Source organism: Humulus lupulus, chromosome 1 (assembly GCF_963169125.1).
Source record: "Humulus lupulus chromosome 1, drHumLupu1.1, whole genome shotgun sequence".
In the NCBI taxonomy this organism is placed as follows: Eukaryota; Viridiplantae; Streptophyta; class Magnoliopsida; order Rosales; family Cannabaceae; genus Humulus; species Humulus lupulus.
In genome coordinates this window covers 71,013,650-71,032,116 of record NC_084793.1, presented here as the reverse complement: position 1 = coordinate 71,032,116, position 18,467 = coordinate 71,013,650, and positions in this window count along the sequence as shown.

The following is an 18,467-nucleotide window of genomic DNA, read 5'->3' as shown; positions in this document are numbered from 1 at the left end:
TGCTTCAGGCTTGGATAAAACCTGCCTCAGTGGCTGGTCAGTCAACACATGGATAGAGCACGCTTGGAAGTAGGGTCGAAGCTTTTGAGATGCGTGCATTAGGGACAGGGCCAGTTTCTCCATTAATGGATATCTTAATTCTACCCCTAGTAGTCTCTTGTTGACATAGTATACAAGTGTTTGTATTTTCTTATCCTCCTGTACTAGTATTGCACTAATGGCGTGCTCGGTCATGGCTAGGTATAAGTACAAAATTTCTCCTGTATCAGGTTTAGACAAGATTGGTGGTTCGGAGAGATGTTTCTTAAGACTTTGAAATGCGAGTTCACACTCCTCCGACCACTCGAACTTTTTGCCCCCTCTTAAAAGATTAAAAAATGGGAGGCAACAGTCTGTAGATTTCAAGATAAACCTACTTAAGGCCGCCATTCGTCCAGTTAGGCTTTGGACATCTTTATGTTTTCAAGAAGGCATATATATTAACACCTTGATCTTGTATGGATTAGCCTCTATCCCTGAGCATTTACTATAAATCCAAGGAACTTACCCAAAGATACCCCGAATGAGCATTTTTGTGGGTTAAGTTTCATGTTGTATTTTCAAAGTACAACAAAACACTCAGTGAGATCGTCCACATGGTTATTGTTATGTTTAGATTTGACCAACATATCATCCACATAAACTTCCATGTTATTCCCTATTTGTTCAGAAAACATCTTATTTACTAGCCTTTGGTATGTGGCTCCAGTATTTTTTAGCTCGAAAGGCATGACGTTGTAGCAATACAATCCCTTATCGGTTACAAAGCTCGTATGTTCTTGGTCAAGTGCATGCATGGCAATCTGGTTATATCCAGAATAGGCATTCATGAATGACATGATGCCGTGGCCTGTAGTGGCATCTATGAGCTGATCTATTCGAGGTAATGGAAAGCAGTCTTTGGGGCACGCCTTGTTGAGGTCTGAATAGTCGATGCAGGTTCGCCATTTACCGTTGGGTTTTGGGACCAACACCGGATTGGCGATCCAATCAGGGTAAAAAACATCTCGTATGAATCGATTTGCTTTTAACCTCTCAACCTCCTCTTTGAGGTCCTTATTTCTTTTATCATCTAGGGGCCTCTATTTTTGTTGCTTCGGGGGGAAGCTATTATCGATGTTAAGTGTATGGCTTATGACATTTGGACTAATCCCTACCATGTCCAAGTGTGACCACGCAAATACATCCTGATTTTCTTTCAAAAAGCAGGTTAATTGCTATCTTGCATTTCTGGAAAGGCTTTTTCCTATTTTTACAACCCTCGTGGTATCCTTTTCATCGATCTCTACCTCTTCGAGCTCCTCCAGTGGTTTGAGATCGGCCCTTTCTTCGACTCTAGGGTTGATCTCTTCTTCTATCTCGAAGACGGATCCCTCCATCTCCTAAATGATCACAAGTGTCTGGGCACTTGTTTGGTTTTTCCCCCTCATGAAAATGCTATTGCATTCCCTTCCCGCGAGCTAGTCTCCCTTCAGCGTCCCGATACCACTAGAAGTCGAGAACTGATGGCTAGATGCCTGACAGATGATACTACCCCTAGACCAATCATGGTTGGTCTCCCAAGCAATATGTTATAGGCTGACGGGATATCCACCACCACGAACTCCATCATCTTGGTTACCAAGACTGGATAGTCTCCCAAGGTTACAGGGAGTTCAATGGATCCTGTACAGGCAATCCCTTCTCCTAAAAATCCGTACAACGTGGTCGCACAAGCTTTCAAATCTCGAAGCATGAGTCCCGTATTTTCTAGAGTGGCCTTGTAAAGGATATTCACAGAGCTCCCGTTATCAATCAGGACCCTGCGTACCCTCCTGTTTGCGAGCTGAAGCGTGATGACCAGGGGGTCATTGTGAGGGAACTAGACGTGTGACACATCTTCTTCGGTAAACGTGATGGGTTGAGTTTCAACCCTTTGCTCATGGTTCGGGTTCATAGGGAGAACTGTCCCCAGTCTTTAGCTCGTTAACGTATCTCTTTTGGGCGTTTCTGCCCGATCCTGCAATATGTGGTCCCCCAGAGATGGTTACCACATCTTTTCCATCTATTGGGGGAGGTCGATCATCCTCCCGTGGTCGGGAGTTATTCTATTGGGTAGGTTGTGCAGTTGCTGCCCTTTGTCCTGTCAAGGCTTGATTGGGATTTCGGTTTCTCACATACTGTCCGAAATATCCCTTCGAGATAAAGCCTTCGATCTCGTCCTTCAGCTGTCGACACTCATCAGTTGTATGTCCGATGTCTTTATGGAATCTACAATATTTATTGGAGTCCCTCTTTGCCTTCTTATTCCATATTGGGTCAGGTCGTCTAAACAGACCTAATTCTCATTGGCAATAAATATATTCTCTCGAGTCTCATTGAGCTTGGTGTACACTGTGTAAATGGAGAAATACTTGTCTCCTTTCTTCTTTTTTCCCCAATCAGCCTCGGGGTTATTCCTTTCACTTTTCTTCCTTTTTGAAGGGTTATCCTCAGAGGGTCTTGATGTCGATGGGGCCGCCGAGGTCGAGGCTGAGTTAACATTTGTCATTGTAGTTATGGACTGAGAGGTTAGGTTTAATGCTGACCTCGCCTCTTCTTCATTGACAAACCTCTGGGCCCTCTGGTTGAACTCGGTTAATGACCTTATGGGTTTTCTTTACATATCATCCCAAAGGGGACTCCCTGGTAATATACCTGCTCTGACAGCCATCAAGTGGCCACTATCATCGACATTACGGGCTCGAGCCACTTCTATGTTAAACCTTGTAAGGTAACTCTTCAGTGACTCTCCCTGCTGTTGTTTGACATTAGTCAAGGCCAAGGCTTCGGGCCTGACGCCAACTATGGCTTTGAACTGTTTCTTAAACTCCTTTGCTAACTGATCCCAAGACGAGATCAAATGTCTTCTAAACTTCTTGAACCAATTTTTTACCGGTCCTGTAAGAGTAGCTAGGAACAACATGCATCGGAGTTCATATCCAACATTGCTGGCTCGCATGATGGTGTTGAATGTGCTCAGATGATTGTACGGGTCTGAGTTCCCATCAAATGGTGCTACATGGGGAATCTTAAATCCTTACAGAAATGGAGTATTAGAGATATGTGGGGCAAAATGCTCGAGCTCCTCATTGGAGTCTTCAGCCTTAACTCTGTTCCTCTCATCCTGTAAGAGCCTGAATGCCCTTTCCAACTATTCAATTCTCTCCTGGACCGGGTCCACTGGGGGTCGAGTTTGAGCATGAGGGAGCTGGTTATTGTTTATAAATACTCCAGCTCCTTGTCCCGGTATAGGGTTATTCTGGTTTCCATATGCTGACTGCTTTCGATTGTTCAAGTGGTCGTGCAGGTCAGGGTTCGTGGGATTAGCCTGTCCTCGGTTGCGGTTCAAGTGATCCTGAAGGTCAGGATGATTCTCTTGATTCCCAGTATTTCTAGGCTCGGTATTATATATGCTTACGGGCTGAGTGTAATCTGAGCTATCGCTTATGAAGCTAACAGTTCTCTCTGGCTGTGAGGCTCGGTGGTTACGAGGTGGATCATCCACTGGCCTCCTCGCCCCAGCCGTTTGTGATCTCGACACATGGCTTCTCGATGGTTGGGGAACCCTGTGTTCTTGAGTAGCCTCCCTCTCACTCCTATGTCCGGGTCTGGCCTGACGGTTCCCATCTCGACTGCCACTGCGAGAGGGCCTTTGTGGCGCAAGCCGTGGGGCCTCACGGACTAGTGAGGGGTGCCTTATTGGAGAGGGCATATGTATTATTGGTGACGGTGGCTGCCTCCCATTGTTGGGCCTAGATGGTCTAGAATGGGCCCGGACTGGTTCTGGGTTGTTTCTTACTGTTTCAGGGTTCGAGTTCCGAGCTACTGGAGGAGCTCGGTTATTCCCTGTTCCTGTTGACCGCTCCGCAGTCGGATTGTCAGTAGCCTCAGCCCGAGTGTTTCTCTGGGGGCGTTCATCACCATGATTTGTTCTGGGCCTCGTTTGAGCCTACTGAGCCCCCTTGTTCAGATCTCCAGGTGGTCGTGCTCCCTTGGGGATGTCCTCTTGGCCTCCGGGGTCGTGCCTGGGCCTCAACAACCTGTCTGGCCAACTCTTCGTTGCGCCTTGTAGCTTTTGCCAATTGTTGGCGTAATTGGTGATTCTCTAGTTCAACAATAGGAACGTATCTCTCTGGATTATAATAGAGATCCTCATTAGGCCTGGGAGCAGGTGGTCCTTGGGAATCAGATGAATCGAGCTCACATTTTACGAGCCTACGTTTTGAGACCATAATTTCTATTCTCGAAATTTGGGTGTAACACATTCCATTCTTATTCTTTTGATTTCATTACCACCAACTAAACACCACCTTAAGATTTTTTAAATTTTCATTAAAAAAGTACTTTTAAATTTTCTTTTCATCCTATATATTTAATAATTTTATTTTTCTCTTGACTCAATTTTCACAAAAATATAAAATATCAATATAAATCACAAAACTTCAAATTTTAAGGCATGTTTGGTTAAGGGTAGCTGAATGGAAAGAAATAGAATGTAATTCATTTACATTCCATTATTTTATTTGTTTGTAATTTAAATTATTAGAATGCCATTTTAATGAAGTGTCTTTTCTACCATTTTGTTGGAATGAATATTCCTTCAAAAAGTTAGAGGAAATGTCATTCTATTGCACATATACATATTAATATTAAATTTTATGTCTATTCTCATTTCCATTTTATTCATATTTATGGATATTGAGTATGAAATATAGAAAAGTGGAAGATGATGATAAATTTGATATTTTTTTAGAGTTGTTTGGTATAATAGGAAGGAAAGAAAGAAGTAATATTTTTTATTATTTAAAATAAATAATAATATTAAAAAATCTAGTCATTTTAATTATTTAAAAGATAATTTTTATTTTTTTGCCATCAATATACCTATGTATGAAACTATGGAAGGAATATTTTTTTGTGGGCCCAAGATTAGCAATCCATAATCATTTCCTTCCCTTGCTTCACTTACTTCTTACCAAATAAAAATAAGCTAAGAATAAATTGCCTCATTACACACCCATTCCTCATTCAATGTGCCAATTACTTTTTTTTTTGTTACTATATAGTACACTTAAAATGATTTAAAACAAAAAATTAAATTAATAATTATTTCGGGATTTTCTCGGAAGGCAATGCCACATTAGCGAATCCTAACACGTGGCTAGTGGTCATCCCGAACGTCCTATCCCCCAAGAAAGAGGTCGTAAAGGTGTCCGTCCTCGACTACTCGTGACTCGAGAGCATGTCTCCACGAGCTATTCGCGAAGACATGTCGAAGGGTCTCCCGAGCACCTTATTGGAAGCCTACTCACATGCCAACTTCTAGGAAGCCCAAGAAGTCTCCCAAGGGGACTAGCCAACATATTTCCTGAAAGGTGGGGCCTAGGAGGAGTACCTTTGGTAGGTCTGCGTGCCCACATACCTTTGACATTTTGGCTCAACACTTTCCTATGCACAATGTTAGTCGAGTGGTGGCACTACCATCTTTTTGTCCCTTTGCATTTCCCATGCACGTAGGGACCACTTCATTCTCCCAAATGGAACATTTGTGAGACTGAAACAACTATGCAAGCTCTACCAAATCAAGCACCTAATTCCTGACGTGGTGACACATGTCACATGATCCTCAACATAATGGATATCCCAATCTAATCAGGGGTTTAACACTAATTCTATAATCTACTTTATGTTAATCCCCTATTGTCATCTATTAATAGGGCGAGAGAGGGTCATTTGTAGACACTTTCACTTTGGCCCAAGAACCATACTCTGCCTAAGTTGTAACCCTCAAAGAACTTGTGATTCCGATGAGTTTAAGTTTATACAAGTGAATTATGGACTAGGCCTCATTAGCAGTTGAACTTCGTAAAATCTATTTCCTAGTTTATGTTTTACTTTCTTAATCTCTTTAAATCGTAGTTGACGAGAAATCGTGTCGACAATAACCATTTTAATAATACCTAATATTCTTTCTTTATAATTGTGGGAAGTACTCATACACACAAGTTTTGTTTGTTATTATGGACTAAAAAATTTAACACTACATTAAATTTTATTTTTATATTTACAATACAATCAATTATGGCAATTTGTATAAACCCTTTAATACTTGGTTCTTTAAGAAATAGTAATAAACTAATATTTTGATTTTTTTGTGTTAATTGTTTTGAGTCAATAAAAAAAATAGAAATACAATGAAGTGAGTTGTCTTGATTTGGAAATGGAATAATGTAGTATTCGACACACATAATAATATTTTGTTAGTTTAATTTATAGCGTATTACCTTTTATTTTATTAACTTTATTACTATACAGTGGTTAGCTATTTATTTATTTATTGAGTTTGTGACACATGTATAAATATACCATGCTATATGGTTATTTATGCATGGAAAAACCTGCCTTGGACATGTGGCACTTGGCGAGATAAGAAGTGATTTATGATGGACTATGTTTTGTTGGAAATGAATAATTTGGGATATTATTCTAATAAGGCAATTATTTCATGGAATTATGGAGATGGAAATCACCATTTATGTTCGAAATTACTAGGTGTAACTCTATAGTCAAGTGTTAGAAAAATATGAGTTGTCATGGTGTGAATGGGAAGGATTTGAATGCATTTAGAAGATGACCAAAATGTACGATATTTTGCTATAGAGAATTCAAAAATTAAGGGCATTAAATGATTTGATGTTCAAGATTTAAAGGTTGGAAATAGGAGGTTCTTAAATCTTCATACTATCCATTAGTGCTAGGAGGATTTTTCTCATTATTAAGGTGAAATCATCAATTAATAAAAGGGATTAATTGATTGTAATTTTCAAAAAATTGAGGGAATAAAGGGTTTGAATTTTGTGAATTGATGTGTTCATACATAGGAAAGCTTAAGAAAGGGATTGCTAAGATTTTCTTCTTTATTAAGAGAGGGAATTTTGAAATTTAGTGAATTAAGGAGGGTGATTGGTGATTGATTGTGAGATCCTATACCACCCGGGGAAGGCTAACATAGTGGCAGATGCATTGGGCAGGCGTAGTTATGGAAATGTATATGCACTTCATAAAATGGAGTTGTGTAATGCCTTGGTTACCCCAAGATAGTTAATGTGAACTTGAACCGCGCTTAACTCGCTAATCGAGTTCTTTGGTTAAAAACGTGCTTCTAGGTATTATTAATAGGATAAGGTGTAAAACCAATCAAAAGAAATGATATATTTTATTTAAAACATAAAACTGTTCATGGGCCCATAAAAACGTTTACAAGTTATTTACAACACAAAATGGTCATTACAGTTTGAAATTTACAACTCGCCGACCTAAGCAGCGAAAATAGGGAAAACCCCCTAGTTCCTCCGAGAACTCCTTGGCCGTGGTGGTCAAGCGACCGCATATGTACACGTCGCCACCTAAGCTCTCCACTCAAGGTTGGGTGAGATTTTCTTTCCCATTACCTGCACCACATAGCACCCATGAGCCAAAGGCCAGCAAGAAAACTCAATACTGCAAGGTTATAATATCAAACAATGATTATAATGATCATCCATGACATTTAGTCCTAATAGAAGAGTGACAGTTGTAGAAGTCACTAAGGTGGGTTCCGTTCCCTTAACAAATAAGTGACCAAATCACTAGCTTATACAGGATAAGTGACTGATAAGCAAGTCACCAATGTAAATCAAGGGAGTGACCATAGAGTCACAACTGTGGGTTCCGTGCCCTTAGCCATGTGATGATAGGGTCACCTGGCCTTCTGGCTCTGGCTCTGAGTAACTAGTCATAGAACTAGGCAAGCGCTTTTAGTTTTCATCGAACTTAGGGTCAGTCCGGCATTAATGCTCATAGTGAGTCATTTAATGCAGATGTCGATTAGATCTAATCTTTCATCGGCTTTGCATTCATGACGCTTATGCCGAATCTGACTCTTAAGTCAGTAACACACGACCAATGCTCAATACCGTTGATGAACTTGACTAATAAGTCACAACTTCACAGACGGATCTGACACCATTGCCGATTCTGACTAGTAAGTCAGTGCCATTCACAAGTAAGCAAGATCTGCCAAGCATTTAATATGCAATCAATGTCCACATTTAAACACTCAACATGCCTTAATAATAACCACGCATGTCATATATATAGGATGCAGTTTTCTTACCTCTGGTTCGAGCAAGAATTAATAAAAGAACGACCCTTGAGAACGATCAACCTCTTAGTTCCTTGACGGTCACCTGGTCATAACCAATTATGGGATTCCATCAATAAAATGAATAACATAGGTTCCCGAACCAAGACCTAGCCTCCGAGACATCGAATCCCACTAAACCGGGTAGTAGGAATGATCCTGAGGCCTAAGGTTTGAGTTCCCAAACATCCCAATGATCCAAAATCATCAAATCCCGAGGCTCAAACAAATCAAAATCTCATCAACACACAAAATCCAAATAAAAGCTTAGAAACTCTAAAACTCAAAACTTAAAGCTTAGGTTACCTTTGATTAAGTTGTTTCTTGCTAAATCCTTTGGTCAAGAAGCTTCTAATCTTTCCTAGGATCGCTATGCCTCGATCCTCGCTTGATTTCGACTCCTAAAACCCAAGTTTCCTTCAAAATTGCGACGAACGGTCAAAAAGGATAACAGGTGCCAGAGAAAAGGTGTTTGAACGTAGTTTTCCTTCTGACATGTTACTTCAAGCTTAAGTAATCTCACGTAAATCCTAATGCTTGGGGTCCTAAAAACGTTCCCCGGGGCAAAATAGTCAAAACTTCCAGAATTTCCTCCTGATCTCATTAACTCCCAATATGTCATCAAATAGTCATTCTCATTATCCAATATCCCAATAATTGACCCCGTTATGACAAAACCGCTAACTTGCATCCTAAGATCGTCTTATGCTGAATAGCTCGAACATATCCACATAATAATGGGATTTCATCCATAAATCACAAACAACACCAAAATATACAAATATGCCCTCAACGGGTCAAATTACCAAAATGCCCTTATAATTAAATGTGGACCCACTTGCATGCATTTAACATCATATTATAATATAATTCACATAAACACACATATAATAGTTTAATGGCATAATAAAGCAATTATGGCCCTCTTGGCCTACTAATCCAATCATTAAACCGCATTAGGGATTTTGGGGCATTACAACTATCCCCTCCTTACAGAAATTTTGTCCTCGAAATTTACCTGAACAACTCGGGATGCTGACTCCGCATATCTGACTCCAGCTCCCAGGTCGCCTCCTCGACCTTGCTGTTCCTCCACAACACCTTAACCAAAGGTATCATCTTATTCATAAGGACCTTGTCCTTCCTGTCAAGTATCTGGATTGGCTGTTCCTCATAGGAGAGATCCGCCTCAAGCTCCAGATCTTCATAGCTCAAAACATGAGTCACATTAGATTCATATCTCCAAAGAGCTGAAATGTGAAACACATTATGCACAGCCGACAATGCCGGAGGTAAGGCCAACCTGTAATCTAGGGCTCAACTTACCCTTCTTTCCAAATCTCCTTACCCCTTTCCATGGCGAGACTCTAAGGAAGATGTAGTCTCCCACTTGGAACTCCATGTTTCTGCGCTTGAGATCTGCATAGATCTTCTGTCTACTCTGAGAAGTGAGCATCCAAGCTCTAATCTTTTCAATGGCCTCACTGGTCCTCTGATCTGCCTCAGGACCCAAGTATCTCCTTTCACCTGTCTCATCCTAATGAATGGGAGATCTGCACTTCCTACCATACATCATCTCATAAGGTGCAACTCCAATGGTGGACTGATAGCTGTTTTTGTAGGAAAACTCTATCAAAGGTAGATACTTACTCCAGGATCCACCAAAGTCCAGCACACATGCTCGAAGCATGTCTTCTAATATCTGAATCATCCTCTCAGATTGTCCATCTATCTGAGGATGATAAGCAGTATTGAACTTCAGTTGCGTTCCCATGGCCTTCTGTAAACTTCTCCAAAACTTGGAAGTAAAGGTGGGGTCATGATCTGACATAATCGACCTCGACGCTCCATGAAGGCGTACGATCTCTCTCACATAGAGATCTACATACTGGTCCACTGTATAAGTAGTCCTCATTGGAAAGAAGTGAGTTGACTTGGTATAGCGATCCACAATAACCCAAATAGAATCATGCTGACCAACAGTCTTGGGTAACCCCACCATGAAATCCATCATGATGTCCTCCCATTTCCACTCTGGGATATTCAGAGGCTGCAATAACCCTGCCGGCCTCTGATTCTCAGCCTTGACCTGCTGACATGTCAAGCACTTAGCCACATACTCTACTACATCCCTCTTCATCACTGGCCACCAATACAATGACCTCACATCCTGATACATCTTCGTGGGGCCTGGATGCAAATAGTAAGGTGTAGTATGAGATTCATCCAGAATCTCTCGCCTCAAAGCAGTGTTTAACGGAACACATATCCGCCCCTTGTATCTCAACAAGCTCAAATCAGACACTGTAAATTCTCTGGATGCTCCAGCCAAAACATCCTCTCTGATCTTAATCAGCTGTGGATCACTCAACTGACCGTCCTTGATTCTCTCCAACAGTGTAGACTGTAGCGTAATGTTGGCCAACTGGCCTACCAGTAACTCTATACCAGCTTTGGTCATATCATCTGCCAACTCTCTGGCTATTAGCCTCGGACTATAAATCTGCCCTGGACCCTTCCAACTTAAAGCATCAGCTACCACGTTGGCCTTTCCTGGATGATACAAAATCTCACAATCATAATCTTTTACTAACTCCAGCCAACGCCTTTGTCTCATATTCAAATCCTTCTGCGTGAAGAAGTATTTCAAGCTCTTGTGGTCTGTATAAATCTCACACTTCTCCCCATAAAGGTAATGCCTCCATACCTTTAAAGCAAAGACCACAGCCGCGAACACAACCCAAGCCCTGATGAGAAGCATCACTGTAAATCACAAACTTCTCTTGATGTGTTGGAAGGCTAAAAATTGGAGCTGTAATCAATCTCTACTTCAGTTCCTGGAAGCTGTTCTCACACTTATTTGACCACACAAAACTCTGATTCTTGCATGTCAGCTCAGTCAACGAAGTCGCAATCTTTGAGAACCCTTCCACGAAACGCCTGTAATAACCTGCCAATCCAATGAAACTTCTAACCTCAGAAGCATTCTTTGGCCTTGGCCAATCTCTGACTGCCTCGATCTTTGCTGGATCTACCTTAATTTCCTCCTTACTGACAATGTGCCCAAGAAAAGATACTTGAGATAACCAGAACTCACATTTCTTGAACTTTGCAAACAATCTGTGCTCCCTCAGTCTCTGTAGAACCAATCTCAGATGCTGTTCATGCTCTGAATCTGACTGAGAATAAACCAGGATATCATCGATGAAGACGATCACAAACTTGTCCAGATAATCCTTGAACACTTTATTCATCAGATCGATAAAAGTAGCTGGGGCATTAGTCAATCCAAAAGATATGACTAAGAACTCATAATGCCCATACCTGGTACGAAAAGCAGTCTTCGATATGTCTCCCTCCTTGACCCTCAACTGATGATAACCAGAACGAAGGTCTATCTTTGAAAATACCTTTTTACCTTGCAACTGATCAAACAGATCATCTATCCTTGGCAAAGGATACTTGTTCTTAATTGTTAACATATTCAATTCTCTGTAATCAATACACATCCTCAGAGAACCATCCTTCTTTTTCACAAACAGAACTGGCGCTCCCCAAGGTGAGAAACTAGGTCTGATAAAACCCAAATCCAACAGTTCTTGCAAATGTACCTTTAATTCTTTTAACTCAGCTGGGGCCATTCTGTAAGGTGCTCTAGACATTGGCTCCATCCCTGGTGCCAGTTCTATCACAATCTCTATCTCTTTATGTGGTGACAATCTTGGCAAATCTTCTGGAAACACATCCAGGAACTCACAAAATAGTCTGATCTCACTGGCATGACCTGAGTGGTGTCAACCACACTAGCTTAGAATCCAATGCAACCTTCTTGCAATAGATCTCTAGCCCTCAAAACAGAAATCATAGGTATGCGAGGTCCATGCACAGTACCAACAAACACAAAAGGATCCTCACCTTCAGGCTCAAAGGTGACCATCTTCCTTCTGCAATCAATGGTTGCCCATACTTCACTAACCAGTCCATACCCAGAATCATGTCGTAGTTAGTCATAACCAACTCTATCAAATCCACTGACAGCTCTCTGCCCTCCACTATCACTGGCAAAGATCTGACCCATCTCCTGGATACCACTAATTACCCAGTGGGTAATAAAGTTCCAAACCCCACAGCATAAAAATTACAGGGTCCACACAGTCTATCAATAATTCTACTAGCAACAAAAGAATGTGTAACACTAAAATTGATTAAAACATTATAAGGGGTTCCAGCACTAAGAAGTAGACCTGTAACTACTGAGGGAGAAACCTCAGCTTTGGCTTGTGTCAATGCGAACACTCGAGATGGGGCCGAGCTGTCCGCTTTCTTGAGTTCTTCTTTTCTTGCTTTTGGGCAATCTTTCTTAAGATGGCCCACTACTCCACATAAAAAGTAGGCCCTTGCCCTACATTCTCCCAAATGACGCCTCTTGCATCCAGGGCATTCAGGATATGATTTCCAGGCCTCAATACCACCTTGAGCACCCATTAAAATACCACGGGGTCACCTGTCAAGACCTGGAACTGGGAAGGCATCAGGAACCTTCCTCTTCTGATCACTGGGGCCTCCATCCCTACCAAAACCCAAAAATGGAGAACCTGTTCTCCTGACTCCTTTATGGCTGCATTATCTTGCCAGATCTTGTTCTCTGCACTCTCAGCTGTGAGTGCCTTCTCAACCACCTGTGCATAGGTAGTAACCTCTGCCACAGTGGTAATGCGAACATCCTGGGCTAATCTAGGTTGTAGCCCCTGGAGAAATCTCTCTCTTCTGGTCCCATCAGTGGGCACAAGCTCCATGGCAAACTTTTCCAAACGATCAAACTTCAGGGCATACTCAGTCATTGATAAACTCCCCTGAAGTAGCCTGGTGAATTCTTTAGCTTTTGTCGCCCTGATGGCATCGTTATAATACTTCTCGTTGAACAGAGTCTGAAACTCTTCCCAACTCAGGGCATTGACGTTTCTGGTCTGGGATATAACCTCCCACCAAATTCGGGCATCTTCCCGAAACATATATGTGGCACAAGTCACCCTCTCATTACTAGTCACCCTCATGAAATCCAGGATGGTGGTAATCATGCTCATCCATTGTTATGCTTTAGCATAATCTGCACTACCTTCAAAAACTGGAGGTTGCTGCTTTCTGAACCTTTCTTAGAGAGGCTCCCATTTGTTACAACCTCAGGCAGTTGCTGGCACCAATATAGGAGGTGTTTCAGATACATTGGCTATTGCAGGAACCTACTGTTGTCTCAGGAGGCAGAGTTCTTCTCCCTGCCTCAATACTGTAGCCTGCAGCTCATTTAATAATTGCTGCCAGTTCTCAGGAGTTGGCTGTGGAATCTGGCCTTGGTCATTCTCCTGACCTTGATTATTATTCTGGCCTTGATCACCCTGGCCAGCTGATGAATCTGCTTGCCCAGGATTCATTCTTATCAACTTATACTGTGCTGTAATAGTCAATACGACCAGTCATGTAGTAATAACTAAACCTCTTGCTGCCTCACAGTCCAAGAACAAGAACTCTCATATTCCACAGTCATATAAACATATAGATAGATACATGATTATAACATTTAGCATTTAACATGTATCAAATAGTAGTTCACAATAAACTTTACTATTAAGCATGCTCTGGCAATATCAGTACTAGTAAGTACGTTCTTGCTAGTAGTGCAGTATTTAAGGCACAGTCTTAACATGGTGTCTCATGTAAACATCTAATGCATTTATATTATATTTAAGCAGATATATATATAACTACATAAATAGTTACCAAACCATGAGTCGAGCTTGACTTCAGTGACGAGTGTACATGCCTAGCCAGTCTACAAGAACCCTAAACCTTGGCACGCTCTGATACCAAGTTGTAACGCCCTGGTTACCCCAAGACAGTTAATGTGAACTTTGAACCGTGCTTAACTCGCTAATCGAGTTCTTTCGTTAAAAATGTGCTTCTAGGTATTATTAATAGGATAAGGTGTAAAACCAATCAAAAGGAAAGGATATATTTTATTTAAAACATAAAATTGTTCATGGGCCCATAAAAATGTTTACAAGTTATTTACAACACAAAATGGTCATTAAAGTTTGAAATTTACAACCCGCCGCCGACCTAAGCGGAAAAAATAGGGTAAAACCCCTAGTTCCTCCGAGAACTCCTTGGTCGTGGTGGTAAAGCGGTCGCATATGTACACATCGCCACCTAAGCTCCCCACTCAAGGTTGGGTGAGCTTTTCTTTCCATTTACCTGCACCACATAGCACCCATGAGCCAAAGGCCAGCAAGAAAACTCAATACTGTAAGATTATAATATCAAACAATGATTATAATGATCATCCAAGACTTTTAGTCCTAATAGAAGAGTGACAGTTGTAGAAGTCACTAAGGTGGGTTCCGTTCCCTTAACAAATAAGTGACCAAACCACTAGCTTATACAGGATAAGTGACTGATAAGCAAGTCACCAATGTAAACCAAGGGAGTGACCATAGAGTCATAACTGTGGGTTCCGTACCCTTAGCCATGTGACGATAGGGTCACCTGGCCTTCTGACCCTGGCTCTGAGTAACTAGTCATAGAACTAGGCAACCGCTTTTAGTTTTCATCGAATTTAGGGTCGGTCTGGAATTAGTGCTCATAGTGAGTCATTCAATGCAGATGTCGATTATATCTAATCTTTCATCGGCTCTGCGTTCATGACACTTATGCCACTCCTGACTCTTAAGTCAGTAACACACGACCAGTGCTCAATACCATTGATGAACTTGACTAGTAAGTCACAACTTCACAGATAGATCTGACACCATTGCCAATTCTGACTAGTAAGTCAGTGCCATTCACAAGTAAGCAAGATCTACCAAGCATTTAATATGCAATCAATGTCCACATTTAAACACTCAACATGCCTCAATAATAACCACACATGTCATATATATAGGGTGCAGTTTTCTTACCTCTGGTTCGAGCGAGAATTAATAAAAGAACGACCCTTGAGAACGATCAACCTCTTAGTTCCTTGACGGTCACCTGGTCATAACCAATTATGGGATTCCATCAATAAAATGAATAACAAAGGTTCCCGAACCAAGACCTAGCCTCCAAGACATCGAATCCCACTAAACCAGGTAGTTGGAACGATCCTGAGGCCTAAGGTTTGAGTTCCCAAACATCCCAATGATCCAAAATCATCAAATGCCGAGTCTCAAACAAATCAAAAACTCATCAACACACAAAATCCAAATCAGAGCTTAGAATCTCTAAAACTCAAAACTTAAAGCTTAGATTACCTTTGATTAAGTTGTTTCTCGCTAAAACCTTTGGTCAAGAAGCTTCTAATCTTTCCTAGGATCGCTATGCCTCGATCCTCGCTTGATTCTGACTCCTAAAACCCAAGTTTCCTTCGAAATTGCGACGAATGGTCAAAAAGGATAACAGGTGCCAGAGTAAAGGTGTTTGAACATAGTTTTCCTTCTGAAAGGTTACTTCAAGCTTAATTAATCTCAAGTAAATCCTAATGCTCGGGGTCCCAAAAACGTCCCTGGGGGCAAAATAGTCAAAACTTCCAGAATTTCCTCTTGATTTCACTAACTCCCAATATATAATCAAATAATCATTCTCATTATCCAATATCCCAATAATTGACCCCGTTATGACAAAACTGCTAACTTGAATCCTAAGATCGTCTCATGCCGAATAGCTCGAACATATCTACATAAAAATGGGATCTCATCCATAAATTACAAACATGCACCAAAATATATAAATATGCCCTCAACGGGCCAACTTACCAAAATGCCCTTATAATTAAATGTGGACCCACATGCATGCATTTAACATCATATTATAATATAATTCACATAAACACACATATAATAGTTTAATGGCATAATAAAACAATTATGGCCCTCCCAGCCTACTAATCCAATCATTAAACCGCATTATGGATTTTGGGGCATTACAAGTTGCCTCTTCAGTAAGAGTTTTTTAGGGTAAGAATTGAACTATTAACCGGGATTATGTGAAGTCTCACCCTACAGTCTACACTTTTGAAACAGAAAGAAGATGAGGCGTTGATGAAGTAAGAAGCGCTAATTCAAAGGAACAATGACAGTGTTTTCACAATGTCCAGTGAGAGATTAATGCGTTACAAGAACAGAATATGTGTGCCAGATGATAAGGAGATTAAATATAGTATCATGAAGGAGGCACACACGACACCATATTTCTTACACCCTGGATCTACTAAGATGTATAACAATTTGAAGACACGATATTGGTGGCCAGGAATGAAATGAGAAATAATAGAATATGTTTCCAGATGCCTTGTCAATTGGTTAAGGTGGAACATTAGAAACCAACAGGTTTGTTACAACCTATAAGCATTCCGGAATGGAAATGGGAGGACGTGGCCATGGAATTTGTGGTTGGATTACAAAGAACCACAAAGTAGTTTGATTCAGCATGGGTAATAATTGAACGACTTTCTAAGTTGGCACACTTACTTCCAGTCAAGACAACCTATACTGCAGATCAATATGCAGAGTTGTACGTGAGTGAAATTATGCAATTGCATTGAGTACCAAAATGTAAGATATTTTGTGATAGGGAATTCAAAAATTAAGGGCATTAAATAATTTGATGTTCAAGATTTAAAGGTTGAAAATACGAGGATCTTGAGTGTTCATACTATCCATTAGTGGTAGGAATATTTCTCTCATTATTAAGGTAAACTTATCAATTAATAAAAGGGTTTGATTAATTGTCACTTTCAAAAATTTGAGGGAATAAAAGGTTTGGATTTTGTGAATTGATGTGTTCATACATAAGAAAGCTTAAGAAATGGATTGATGATATTTTCTTCTTTATTTAGAGAGGGAATTTTGAAATTTAGTGAATTAAGGAGGGTGATTGGTGATCTTAGTATTAATTGGAGAGATTGGAAGAGAAGGGTGGAGGAGCCTATAAATAGAGGTGCTTTAGTTCTCTTTTCCTCACACCAACAAGAAATGAGTGGGCGTGAGAGAGAGAAGAGAAGGAGGAAGAGGGAGAGGGGCTCGAAATCTTGGAAGAGGAAAGAAAGAAGAAATCGAGTTTGTAAGTATTTCCCTTGAGTAGTTTTTCTTTAAGTTGATAGTTAGCATTGTAGTTATAAACTAAGAAAATGAAATATTGGATTGTAGAAGCTATTATTTTGTTAGGTTGGGGTTTGAAATTATCATGATAAGGTTGTAGAATTTTATGGCAATATAATGTAATCTTGGACGTATATGCATGACCATGCAACATGTGGGGCGTGTGGCATAGGGTGTTAATCTTGGGGTAGTCTTGGAGTTATAAAGCTAGATCTTTCAATGATTATTGTTTTGTAACAAGATTATTTATTCTATGGTGATAGGTTGACTCTAAGCAAGTTCACACTCTCTTTTATCTTAAGAATCACCAACGTGCCAAGGTAAGGAGGTTAAATGTGTTGCTTAAATGTGTTGGTTGTTTATGTACATGTTATATGCTAACATTTCAGGGCACATAGTTTGTAACGTCCCAAATCTGCTAATAAGGTTTAGTGTCTTGATTAGTGTGTTGAGAGGGTAATAAATAGTTTAATTGTATTATTACGTGATTAATCATGATATATGTACATCGTTATGTGATTGCTTGAGTTATGATATGATATGATTAGATATGCATGTTTAAGTGTATTAAATATGTAGGAAATACATATTACATGATCTTTGTTTATTTTCATGCAATTTACATATTATCAAACAAACATACAAATTCGTAGAACATGATCCTATGAAATTGATACAAACACAGAGTAAAGTAAAACTTACATTACGCAGCAGAACTGGAACAACTCATTCCTTCAATCTCTCTAACCCTTGATTCCTTTTTGTAGCAGAGTATTGTCAAGAGATTGAACTAGATCAACAACATAATCTTCCTCACCAAGCCTTTGATTAACCTAAAACTAGTGTGGGCTGGTTCTCAACACATAAGATATAGATTTAGAAAAGAAGAAGAGAGAGAGTGGCCGATTGTTTAGGTTTTCACTTACCCAATGAATCAACTGAGACTGACTTCCTTATGAAAACCCTAGGGCGGTGTTTGGTATGGGGTAAAGTAAAGGTAGGAATGAGAATCTAAATCCCTTCCTATGTTTGGTTCAAATTTTAAGGGGGTAAAATTAATAATTTGTGTGAGCCCCACATGTATTTTAAGGGTA